The following is a 7,974-nucleotide window of genomic DNA, read 5'->3' on the forward strand; positions in this document are numbered from 1 at the left end:
AGGCAGGCAGACAGACAGACAGACAGACAGACAGACAGACAGACAGACAGACAGACAGATAGATAGATAGATAGATCTATCTATCTAGATGAAGGGGCACTAGAGGCAAGGCAACTTTATCTATATAGCACCTTTCAGCCAGAGACAATTCAAAACAACGTACAAGAAAAAACATGTCAAACAGATTATGAAAAAGTTTTAAAAAGAAGAAGTATTTTTCTTATTTTTCATTTGTCAATGAAAAATTACAAATTTTAAGAGTAGGCAAGAGCAAACAGAAATATTTTTTTCAAAAGGGGGAAATCAGAAAGATATTATGATAAGGGTCCCGAGGTTACAACCTTGAGGAACTCCATATGTGATATTTGGCTGTACAGGTCTGTTTAGCACAGTGTCAAACACTTTTATCTACTTTTATAATGTATCAGTCAGGATGTGAATAATCAACAGTGTGGACACAGGTGGTGGTACATGGAGCTGAGCTTGAGCTGCTTTATAGATACATAGAAAGACAAACGGACAGACAGACAGATGGATAGTAGCTTATAGTTGTCATAAGTTGGTTAAGTAGTTGAGGGCAAGTTATGTGAAAAGAAAACTTTACTTCTTTTTTTTTTGCTTTTTTTAGTTTCGTGGGGTCTTTTTACAACTGTTTCCTTTACTGCCCATTTTGAACAAGCAAAAACACGCAGAAGCGCCTCCAGGATTTGCTGAAGGGTATTTCCTCCGTCTCGGTTAGAACTCCAACCCCGAGGATTTGTGAAAAGAACAACTGAGGGATGCTGTGTGAACAATCTCCCAGGTTAGCGGCGCTGTAGGTGAAGCCTGCTTGGACCGGTTTGGGTCCTGAGGCCCACAGGAACAGGACGGAGCATAAGAAACAAAACCCATCCAGTGATTCGCAAGAGCCTTTTTCTTCTGACCCTGTCACATCTCCAAACTTTTACTTGAAAAGATCCGGCAGCTCTCAGGGGTCTTTGGACCCCAAATACCAATTAGAGAGATTAGAGAGGAGTCAAAACAAGAGCTGAGGAGTTTTACTAACCTTACCGTCCAAACCCCCGTCCCTCCCACTCCTCTCCTCTCCTTTCTGCCTCATCCAGCTGGCATTCCATTCAAAGTTACTTCAGACTTCATTTAAAACATCAAAGTTGAACATCAAGAAGGCCTAAATGTCGAAACGGTCGAGCGTTTCTGCTCACTGTTAAAACCGTGGCCTCAAATCTCTACTTTTGAGAGAGACTTTCACTATAATTCAGAAAGAAAGAGAGAAAGAAGAAAAAACTGAACACACCCGGCCTTAACATACTTACATTTTACTTTTAAGGCTGAGATTATAAAGCACAGCGGAGCCCAAATCCCTCCAGTGTTGGACGGCAGCCAAACAAGAACAACAGCCAGATTGAGTGGAGCCAGCGGCTCTAATGGAGCGCTCCCTGTAACTGTACCTCTTAGACCAGTTCTCATTTACATTCTTCACTTCTACACCACCCATTTACAAATTGTTCCAATTTTAGGGGGTTAGGGAGGCTAGTGCACCCCCACTCCTTTTTTTTCCTATGTATTTCATGTGGTTGTTCACGGCGACTCGCTCTCGATGGCGTTTCCAGAAATGGAATGCGGTTCCCCAGTTAGATTTTGTAAATACTTATAGAGAGACAGACGTGCTCTTCAGTTCGTCTCCACCGCTGTCAGATGTCATTATACACAAAGCTGCCCTGCCAGAACAATGCGCTGAGCTTTGTATTAAACAGCCTCCAAAGCCTGGAAACAGGCAGAGGGAGAGGAGGGGTGGGGGGCGAGAAGTCAGTAATAAAGAGCTGCCAGGAATTTCCTTTTTTTGGCAGACTTTTATTTTTATTTTTTTGTTTTCTTCATTTTATTTTGGCAATCAAAACTGCTCACGTGTCAGTTTTACTCCGTCAGCGAGAAAGAAAGTTGTTGATGGGAAATTTTCTGGAAAAAAAAAAGAACCTTTAACCTTTTGTTCTTCTGCGCAGGTACAGAAACACTTACCAGAGCGTCATCGTCTGCATGTGTACCGGGTGCTTAGCACTCAGAGAAATGCTTCCAGTGACAGATTGCAACATGTGGTTCATAGCTTTGAAAACCAGTTTTTTTGGGAGGTGCGGGTGGGGGGGTTTCATGACAATTGCACGAACAAACATTTTAGCAGCACATGATGTCATTTTTTGTTCCAGTAATTCACAGCAGCTCTTCACCGGTTGTGCATTCTACATTACTGTTTAATCCCTAAATTCGTTATGTTAGTTTTATACCGAAGAACTTTCTCATAATGACAATGTTTTTTGCAGTTTTTGCCTCTAGCATCAATTACAGAAAACCTGCTAAGTCCAGCGGTAGGGGGCGCTGTAGGCAGGGGCGGATCTAGAAAAATATTTATGGGGTGGCAAGAGGGGTGAAGGGATTTTTTTCAGGGGTGGCAGCATATGCCAATATATATATATACATATATGTAGCTGCTCTTTTGTTGTCTTGGTTGTGTTATTTTCATTTCGGAAATGCATGTCTATCAAATGAGAGCATCCAGTTCAAAAGGAAATTTTCCACTTGCTGGAAGGTATTCCTGAAGCTTTGGTCTGAGTTTAGAAGCCCTCCTGAGCTTGTTAATGATAAAAGTGGCACAAATGTCCAAACTAATCTATCCACGTCTCACTTGTTCAGCTCAGTTTATTCACTCAATTAAACAAATCGCACAATAAACTTACAACACACTAAGTCGTGACAAACTAAGTTGTAGTTTGTCACGTTTGAGTTTAAACATTGGACACTTCGCCACGGCTCTCACCAACGCAACCCGCTTTTCTATCAAGCAGTTTAGCTTCCAGCACAATCCATGTCTTTATCACACTAGAGATGTTTTATTGTGATAAGCAGGTTCTGAGTCTATGAGGATCCCCTTTGCAACGCAACAGAAAAACAACTTTTAATTTGATAAACTGGATATAAGGAGAAAATGAGAATAAACTGCTTTCTTTTTCCTCAACTTGTTTTCAGAAGCTCTAAATAATATGAAATATTTTTCGTCTGGTCCTCATTAATTTGAGTGGTTAATTGCGGCGGATGAAGGAAGAGTGCAGTAGAGTCTGCTCAACCTGCAGCAATAAAACACGTCTGTGTTGTTCAGACGCGCTCGACGACACTGGTTGTTTTATGATCAGATAATAGCTGGTGTGTTCCTCCAAGTGTATGTTCACAGTGTGACAGATAATGAGTAATCCCACAGAGTCTGAGGGTACAGAAGGAGAGAAGCTAAAGCAGCGCTGAAGAAGCAGGACCTCAAACGCAGACGGTAATTTTAGTTTTGTTTGAAACATGAACTCTCCTTGTCAGACACTCATCCTTTCAAGAAGAAATGGCTGCTCAGGGACGGATATGTCACCGCATGCATGTCAACACAGAGAAGCCTTTGTTCACAGCACGGAGAAAGAAAATTACCGCCCAACATCCGAGAGCCGAACAGAAAGAGGGGGCAGTATATGTTTCAGGGCTTCTCGTGATTTGTAAGTGCTTTAATCAAAAACAGACCTAAACAAGCTGCTCTAATTATTATTTTTTTGTTTGTTTCTGTTGCTCTTTTCGGTTACAAGTCGTTTTGTGACTTGTAAAACTGAGAGCGATTCTTCCGGGGAAATGGATATGGATGCTGCGAACATTTAAAACATCTTAGCCTGGACGGGAATCAGAATAACTAAAACGAATGCTGTGGACAAGTTGAACAAGATCCTACAGGATCTTGTTCAACTTGTCCACAGTTGAACAAGATCAACAAGAGTTGCTGCTAGTTTTCTCTCAGAAACTAGCAGCAACTCATATTAGCTTTTTCTGAAAAGCAAACAGAAATATTGGACCACAGTTCCCAAAAGTGGGAACACTGGTCTTTGAAAACACAAAGTCTTTCATGACTTTGTGTTTCATTTGAAGAAAAAAACAGAACGACATTATTTCTTTCACAAGACGAGACGTGCCTGAATTGCAACAGCTTCTAATAAAGAAAAGCAAAACCGAACCAAGAAACTCATCAATATGTTATGTTTTATCCCAATAACAAATAAAGACACGTGAAAGGGCTTACGTATATTATTTTTTGAGCATTTCTGTCCATTTTTAATATGTACTTCATCTTTTGTATTGGCTTACGTTTTTAATTTGCCGTTCTAGCACTAACAAATAGGTTTACAGCAGATTTAGTGGTCTAACGTTGCACCAAAAAGTTTTATTCTGTGTATTTTTTCAAGATTTACATTATCGTTGCAGATTTTTGCTTTTGTATTTCTGCTTTATCTTTCAAATGACACAAATTTGGTTTTATCCAAGTTTGATAAGTTCATTTGTATCAAAATGTTTATTTATTTCATGTCTTTCGTCTGTGGTCACCTCCAAAACCAGCTGCAAATCCATCCCAGAACAAAAAAACGAACACTCGCAATCGTCCAACAAAACAACTGTCAATACATTTGATGCTCATTGATTTACATCTTAAAACACTTTCAGGCCTAAAGCTGACCTGTGAGGAACCCCTCACACCGTACTCCTGAGTCTCAACGTCGACTCATTTGTCTGTTAGTCAGCATCTCCACATGCAGATGTTTTGCTATATGACACCAGCTGAGGTGCTTTCCCTGATATTTCCCAGAGTAACACTACTTGACGTTTTAAATAGGAAATATGTGTTACCAAAAAAAAATAAATAACACCGTGCAGCAGACATGTTCAAAAAGGACGGTGTCGTAAGTCATTCACAAAACTCATTACTCAGAGTGTTGATCCCGATACAACATTCTTTAAAAAGAGAGAGAGAAAAAAAGATCCAACCATAAATAAGTAAAACATATTGAAGAGCATCATTTGATATCCCATATTTTAGTTGACATGGGAGAAGCCTGTAGTTTAATGGCTAGCCTGTCATCAGAGACAGTAACCACATATATGCATTTATCCAAACATGTGCTGCCTAAGGCCAAAACTCTGGCTGCGACAGGGACAGTGTGTCTCAGGGCTGGAGTTCATGCTGGCAGGCAGTGGGCGGCAGTTTGGGGAGATAAATGTGTTTTTTTTAAAGGGCATGGGAAAGGAAAGGAAAAGAGTTACTAAAACTGAATTAGTTCAATTTTGACAATGAAGTCAACAGAACCAGGAAAGTGACAACTTGGTACTTGAAAGTGTAGCTTTAAAAAAACAAAAAATCATTTTCGTATAAAAAGAAACATACAGTCTCAGCTTTTCATTTCTTGCAGAATCCCAGTCTTCAGGAAAACATTCAAATGTCATATCACATTGAGTTTTTTCATAATATACGTCATGTGAGAGCAGGAAACCGCTCTACATATTCTCAGTGCACGACAGATTTACGTCCAGATTTTTGGACGCGCATGGAGATTTAACGTAAGTGTTTCGAAATAATTGAAATTCCTTCAAACAAATTCACTAGTCTGGGTTCAAGTGTGAAACACTGACATCACGCCGCATTCAAATATGGATTGTCTTTTGTCAAAATACATAATAGGATCGCGTCTTTTTTCCCCCAATTTTCTCATTTCCCCGATGTATTTTTCTGCCATAAAGACGAGTTATGTGACAACAGGTAAGAGACGTGGATACTTTTCTGGCTGAAAGGTTACGGAAATATTTAGATTAGAAGTTAGCTCGGCGTCTGGGTGGTCCGGGAGGACCAGAGTTTACATCTTAGTCAAATAAAAGGTTTCAGGGTCTGTGTTGTGTCACGGTGCGGCTCTGTCAAACAAAAGAAAACCAGATCTGAAATGCAGACTCACAACGTTCGCTTCAGATGAGTAACGTAAGAAAACAGAGTTATTGACACGAGAGCTAGGCGGGTTTCTGAAGAGGCCGCAGAAAACAAATGTTTAGGTGAAAATTAGTCAGCGCGGCTCTTTCCAACCAGACAAAGAGATACAGAAAGCAGCACGCGCTCTTCATCGTAAAGAGCTAAAGTTCAGTCGGTTTGGATGGAGAGAGACAGAAGCAGAAGTTTTCAAAGACTTGCCACAATTTTTCAATTGGATTTCATTCTTGACTTTGACTAGGTCAGAGAAATTTCGCTCAAAAGGTCGCCGTCTCAGGTCTTTGTGAAGCTTTGCCTTCACAGCACCTTCTGGTTTACATGCAGGGGAAAAAAAGTTCAGTTTTGGTTTTGTTTGACCCTTAGTGTTTCATGACATTAGATCAGGTCACTATTTTGTTGCCTGACACTGATTTGAACATTTTCTCAAGTTTTTTTCTTTCTGATCTGTCTGCTGTCCACTTTCACGTGTTTCTTCAGTAATTTCCTCTAACAAATTTCTGAGACATTCATTACAAAAAAAAAAGATGAGATTTAAAAGATGACTTTTTATTTTGTAGAACATGGTGAATGTCTTTGCATCACCTTCCTTTAAACCACAGTTGTTGTTTTCTCCCCCCCCCACTTTGCAATGAGGGCTTCCTGTGGAAGTTCATTACACTATAAAATCCCAGCAAAAGACACCGTAGGCTGAAACATTGCAAAATGAGGTAAAAGATTAGTCTTTGTAAATATTTAGAAAGGACGAGCTTTTGGAAGCGTCAGAACACTGTGCAGCGTCTAAAGTCGCGTGCTTTGTTTTAGAACACCGTCGTTTTGTTGGTTCCTACTTGCAGACATATTATGTTTTGGCATCATCACTACCGAGTGTCGAGTAACAAAAAAAGAAAAGAGAAGAAACCTGGTATTGGAGATGGGTAACGGCTGCTGGTGCTGCAGGGCGACGCCGTCAGCCTTGCAGACACAGACGCTCCGCCGTTACGCTCTTCATCAGAGTGTAAAGTAAATAGAGCCTGTTAGGACACGGGCTGAGCATCAGTCAGACAGTTTGGGAATACAAAGTGAAATAACAGGTACTGGCATGACACTGACCAGGGCCAGTGTTGCTTTAGCGAGATTCACTGGGAAATTCGCAATTACAGTAAAGTTATTGCACCCAAAGCTACCAGAAAACTGCAAAGAAAATAATGAAATAAGATGCTAACAGCTGAAACACTGGCCAACTCAAGTCTTGGTTTAAATATTGTGACGATGACTCTTGGTGATTTTGTTGTCTTTCTCTTCTCTTGTAAATATAAATATAAATATTGACTCCACACCCTATAATCATACAGAGTCTGAGGAAAATTGAAATAAACAAGGGTGTCTGAAATGTCAGTGTCAGTCAGTGTGTGTGTGTGTGTGTGTGTGTGTGTGTGTGTGTGTGTGTGTGTGTGTGTGTGTGTGTGTGTGTGTGTGTGTGTGCGTGTGCGTGTGTGTCTCCGTGTCTCCTGGGTGCTGCGGCTCCAAAGCGCTGACACTGACAAAGACGGTTTAAAAAAAAAAAAAAAATATGGAAGTGGCTTCGTTTTCGATGGAAGGGGGTGGAGGGAGGAAAAAAAATGGACTCCTTTCACTGGAGCTGTATTAATTATTCTGTAGTCGGCGTGTCTCCATAAACACATGGTTCTTTCAGAACTAAGCAGCTTCCTGTCTCCAATTAACAGTGGACATGTATGTTCAACTGACAAACTCCCATATGAGTCATTCTGCTTAATGTCACCAGAGGAATAAAAAGAAGGATTAGGTTGTTTTTGCATTTCGGTGTAATTTCCAGTCATTAATGTGTTTTATGTGGAAAAAACCTATCAGATGGATTTTTTTTTCCCCCCTATTTTTGTAAGCTATAAGCGCAGCGTGCTGCACAGTAAAGTCTGCATCTGCAGGCTTTGTTGTTCTACGCTCCATAAATCAGCTCGATTGATTAAAGGGGTCTTTTGAGTCAACACTGAGTTTTGTGTTGTTGTTTATCCGGGTAGGTCTTTTATGACTCATCATCGGCCTCATGGCAACGCTCAGAAATGTTTTTATTTTCAAGAGCTCATCGGGCTCCGATTCTGGTTTCTCAAAGTCATTAGCGGTGGGAAGTGTGAAGCTGGAAATGTATATATATA

The sequence above is a fragment of the Poecilia reticulata genome, linkage group LG12 (genome assembly GCF_000633615.1).
Source record: "Poecilia reticulata strain Guanapo linkage group LG12, Guppy_female_1.0+MT, whole genome shotgun sequence".
Lineage (NCBI taxonomy): Eukaryota > Metazoa > Chordata > Actinopteri > Cyprinodontiformes > Poeciliidae > Poecilia > Poecilia reticulata.